General features: G+C 34.8%; 1 long non-coding RNA gene across 2 annotated transcripts in view; it reads left to right on the top strand.

The window, feature by feature from the left end:
• The window catches only part of LOC121032652 (uncharacterized), a 47,312-nt gene extending 41,975 nt beyond the window's left edge, over positions 1–5,337 (top strand). For both annotated transcript variants that reach the window (XR_005791414.1, XR_005791415.1), the window contains 2 exons: positions 2,278–2,343; positions 5,198–5,337. This is a non-coding gene — a long non-coding RNA (uncharacterized LOC121032652). The remainder of the gene's footprint in view (positions 1–2,277; positions 2,344–5,197) is intronic.
• The last annotated feature ends 348 nt before the right edge of the window (positions 5,338–5,685 follow it).

Genomic DNA, 5,685 nt, shown 5'->3' with positions numbered 1-5,685 from the left:
GAAAGAAAGAAAGAAAGAAAGAAAGAAAGAAAGAAAGAAAGAAAGATAAATGGACAAATATAACAATTTTATGGAATAGAAATTTCTGTACTAAGATGTTATTTCTACTAAAACTGTTCTGTGAATTTAACAAGATTCATTCAAATAACCTGGGGGTATTTTTGTAGAAATTAATATGGTGCCTTGTGCAAACCACTTCAACTTCCAAAACAAATTAAAAAAAAAATAACATTTATTTTTGAGAGAGAGAGAGACAGATAGCAGGGTAGAGAAAGAGGGAGGCTCTGAGCTGTCAACACAGAGCCCAATGCAGGGCTCAAAGTTATCTACCGCAAGATCATGACCTGAGCCGAAGTCAGATGCTTAACTGACTGGGCCACTCAGGTGCCCCTTCCAAAACAATTTTTAGGACAAAGAATAATGTTGGAAGATTTCTACTACCTGATACGAAGACATATTGTAAAGTTACATTAATCAAGTGAATGTGGTAGCTGCATTAGGATAGGGATATAGATCAATAGAATAGAACAAAGAACAGAGAAAGAGTCACACAAGTTTTTAATTAATTTTGAAAAAACACTAACATCATGCAATGAGGGAAATTGTTTTTTTCAAGAAATAATGCTAGGTGAACTGAATATTCATATAAAAGTTAACATTAACTCATCTTACACCATATATAAAAATAACTCTAACTGAATAATAGACTTAAAAACAAATCATAAATAAAGGATAAATCCATAAGTACTTTAAAGGGAAACTTTAATTTTTTAATGGTTATTTATCTTGGAGAGAGAGAGAGAGAGAGAGAGAGAGAGAAGGGCAAAGAGAGAGGGAGACACAGAATCTGAAACAGGCTCCAGGCTCTGAGTTGTCAGCATGGAGCCCGACGCGGGACTCTGGCTCACAAACTGTGAGATCATGATGAACAAATGAACCATGTATCATGACCTGAGCCGAAGTTGGATGCTTAACTGAGACACTCAGGCACCCCTTAAAGGGAAACTTCTAGAGAGAAAAAGTCTTTGCAATTTTGGGGCAGGTGAAAATTTCTTAGGACAAAAAATAATGTATAAACGAAAAAAAAAAACATAAATTGGATTTCATTAAAACTAAAAGTGCTCTTCAAATGATACCATTTAGACAATGAAAAGGCAGGCAAGACAATGGAAGAAAAATATATATAAAAGTCCTCATATTAAATATATAAAGAAGTCTTATAACTCAATAGAAAGAAGACAATTCTTAAAAGTGAGCCAAATATTTGAAGAGAACATCATGAAAGAAGATATGCATTTGACCAATGAGCACATAAAAAGATAATAACAGCAGAAAAATGCAAGTTGAAACTACAATCAAATAGCACTATACATCAACTAGATTGACTACAATTTGAAAAGCCTGACAATAACAAGTTTTAGCATGGTTGTAAAGCAACTGGAATCTTCACACATCGCTAGTAGGAATGCAAAATGTCACATCCAACTTAGAATACAATTTGGAGTTTCTTATAAAGTCACAAATGCACTTACTATACAACCCTAAATACCCTTTCCTTAGTATCTATGTAAGAAACATAAAAACATGTAACAACAGGGAGATGTGTATAAGAATGCCCATAGAAACTTCATTCTCAATAGCTAATAGTAAACAACCCAAGTGTCTGTCAACACATAAATGGGTAATTAAATTGTGAAATAGCCATATAATGCAATTCATTATGTCACTGAAATGACATAAACTACAGATAAATAAAACACAGGTACAACTCAAAAACATAACTGAAAGGAATGAAATCATGCATAAACAGAATGCATACTGTATGTTGCCACTTGTTTTTGGAAATTCAAGAGCAAGCAAAAGTAATCCATGGTAACAGAAAGCACATCAGGGATTAGTCTAGGACCAGAATTGGGGGAATTTACTAGAGGACTATGGGGAAACATTTTTGGGATGATAGAATGATTCTAGTTCTTCACTGTGGTGATGGTTCCAAAGAATATACCTTTGCCAAAACTTACCAAGCTGTACAATTACAATAAATACATTCTACCACATGCAATTATAACTCAAAAGATTATTTAAAGATGGATCATGTGTGAGAAGCAGTACACAATTTTAAGAGTGATATCTTGGGTATGTAAAAGGTGTTGAGATCCAAGTGATGGGATTAACACTGAGATCTTAGGTACAGTTTTGGAGTAGGAGACATTGAGAGATAATCTGTATTTAGTGCATAGTTTAGTAGTTTAGCTATCTTTTCTTTATTTTTGCCAGGTGAATAAACAAAGGACAGATTGGACTTTTTGAAGGAAGCACACTTTGCTTCATGTAATGCAAGAGGTAAGGATTAGTTCTTTGGCAAGAGTTGAAACAGAGAAAAAAATGCAAGAATGAAATCCAAAGGTGGTTTGAAAAAAAAAAAAAAAAACAAAGCAAAGCAAACAAACCCAACCCAACCCACACAGGACCAGGGGACAGATTTAGAACAGATTTTAGGAGGCACTGAACAGAGGAGAGGCACTGAAAAAGGAGGAGGAGGGGAAAATGAAATTTAAAGGATAGTTCCTTGAAAACCTGCCAGAAATGAAGTCAGCAAAAACATAGTTGGATACTTATTCCAATCTTCAGAAGAGTCTCAGAAGAGAAGATGTTGGCCCTTTTTAAAGTCCAGGGCCAGTCTTTACATTTATGTTCTGTATTTCTTCTAGGTTTTAGGCCCTAAGCCTTTTTAAAGTCCAGGGCCAGTCTTTACATTTATGTTCTGTATTTCTTCTAGGTTTTAGGCCCTAAGCCACCTGTGATTCCTTTACTATTCTCTTCCTTTTGAATCTTCCACTTTTCTCTCACCATTAATTCCTTCCCACCAAAGTACCAGTGTGCTGATGTGTTTTTCATCTTAATAACAACAACAAAAACCTTCCCTCCAGCTTGCCATTTTCCCCAACTACCAACCTATCTTTTCCTTCTTTTAAAGACAACCCCCGCCCTCCTGCCCCAGAACATTCAACAGTCCCTTCCTATTAACACTGTGGTCTTCAGATCAGCACCATCATTACCTGGAAGCTTATCCAAAGTGTAGAATCCCAAGCATTCTCCTATTTACCCCATTTTTTCTGATTTTTTTCCATGCTTTGGTAATGGAATTGATATCATTCCATAAATTTTCCCAATCTGAGCTATAGTTTAGAGCCATCTACCTGGATTCACTTCACTACACATTGAATTTATTGCAAAAAAATAAATTTCAAGATACCTAGGATCCAAAATTAAATCCAGAATCCTTATTTAAAAAGAAGCATAGTTTATCTATTATAAAAATGAATTGAAGATATATGCATGGGAGTAATTATAATTATGAACTATAAACTGTACAATATAACCCAGCTGAGCAAGTAAATAATGCATAAATGAGGTGACTGGACGGTGAAAATTTGTTAGGGTCAATAGGTGGTACACCTTATTGCAATCTAGTTGGTAAATTAGCAAAAGTAGTTAAAAATATAGAAGACGACATACAGTAGAATATTTGAATTTGAAACAGATGAAATGACAGGTCAATTACAACTCTATTTGTGATAAGCACAAGACTGTGGCTCCAACATTAAAGGCTAGATAACAAGTAGTCTATCCCCACTGTCCTTAAGGTTTTTCATTTCAGTTTTCTCCTATTTTCCTCTGATCCTCAGTATCTTCATGTTATGAGTGTAACAACTGTGCCTACATCTTAGCTTTGTTGTCATTATTAAATGAGATTAGAAATGTAGGGCACTTTGCACATTGTCAGGAACTTTGTTAGTCTTTGTAAATGTTAGCTATGGTTTTTTATCCTTTCACTCCTCTGTCCCCTCCCCCATCTAATTCTCCTACTTTTTAGTACCAATACTAGTATTCTTAGATACTGCTGTGACCATCCTTAACATTCTTTTCATCATAATTATGCTACTCTTCCATATTGCTTAAAATTTGGCAGGACTTCTACTAAATTTATAGAATATGCCAATGTCATTATACAGAACACATGTTTGCGAGCAAGTAAATGCATTCCTAATGCTTTAGTATGCTGTGATTGCTCATTTATTAGCATTGCCATATGTGCACTATGTTTATATAAGGAAGACTTGTTCTCACAACTGAAGGGAAAACATCACATTATAATTAAGAATGACAAGTGATATGGACTTGACTATACTATATTAATGATTTGTCACTCTGTTAATATAGTAGTCACTAAATTATAATAGTATTAAAAACATTATTAAAGAAATATTTGAAGTACATTGCAAATATTTGACATATCACATGTTTTTCCAATGCTAATTCTTCTAATCAAAGGTTACAATGTGATAGACATCTTCTGGGGTGACTTCTATTCACAAACTAGATGCTCAGTGACAAATGTTGGCAGAGCCAATATATTAGTCAATATATTAGCATAAAACATAATGCATACTAAAAAAAAACTGATGCAGCAGATTTAATGGGGTGGCAAAGATAATTTAACTTAGCAAAGATTTGCAAAGGTGTGATCAGGGACAAGGAAAGTAACAAGGAGCAGAGAGATGCAATAGTGGGGCCTTTGAATGGCAAGGGAAAAGACAATAGTTACAAGAACCCAGTTGAAAGGTGGTGCTATGGAAAAGACTTCCAAACAGGAGAGGTAACTCTAGTGGAATGCAGTAACTGCCAGAATTGTATTGGGGTAGGTAAACAAAGGGGATTATAAAATTCATGACCTCTTTTCACTCTCCTCTGATTTCCTCCCTATCTCTTCCAATGACCAAATCCAAGAAGACAAAGTGTTATATAGTCCAAGAAGGGGAGCCTGTAGCTGTCACCTCCAGCATAATAGAGCAAGGTAGAGAAAACAAGAGGATGTTTCTGAGAGAGGCTAACAAAAAAAAAAAAAAACATATATTAAGACAATAATAATCTTTCATCAATCAAAACTGACATGCACAGAATTTTCCAATATAGGCCCATACTGATATTATCTTTTACCTATGGTATCAGGATGCATGCTATTTTTTATTTGATCAAACTTACATAACGCTATATGTAAATTATATCTCAATAAATAGGAAAGCATTCAAAACCAATTTATAAATGTCTCTGCAGGATAGTCAAACGAGGAAGAGTGGATATGAAGTAGAAGATGCAATATACAATACACCTAACTGTTATTTTTTTTCATCAGTGGCTAAAGGGCTGGCTAGATGCAAAGGAGAAGATTGTGGATTGGAAGAAGTATATCAGAGGAAGGCATATGATTCACATTTCAGTATAGACCCAACAGATGAAAATATTCAAATCTATAAAAAATGCTCTTCTAAAGTATTTTACTGAAAAATATGTTCTTCATAATAAGTTAGGTAGAATGACCACTCTGTAGATGTCAGTTGTCTATCTTCTCTCTACAACACAGTATGACAGTGTGTTGTTTACTGCGCTCATACACAAAGAAGGAATGGGGTAAGACTGAGGGTCATTCATAGTCTGGGAAGTACAGACATTCCCTAATCAAGACCTCCATTTTGAGCCCTCAATTCTCTTAAAACAGCAACCAACCCCATTTCTTGCTTTCTGGGGACAAATAACTTTAGTACCATCACATCATGTTTTGGCCAGCAATTCAGTCTTACAAACTAATGACTTAAAGGCCTCAACAAGTACAAAAAGATTGAG

Source organism: Herpailurus yagouaroundi, unplaced genomic scaffold, assembly GCF_014898765.1.
Source record: "Herpailurus yagouaroundi ecotype Mexico unplaced genomic scaffold, PumYag 142, whole genome shotgun sequence".
NCBI classification, from domain to species: Eukaryota; Metazoa; Chordata; class Mammalia; order Carnivora; family Felidae; genus Herpailurus; species Herpailurus yagouaroundi.
Note: the sequence above shows the minus strand (reverse complement) of the source record. Positions and strands in the feature narration are given on the sequence as shown.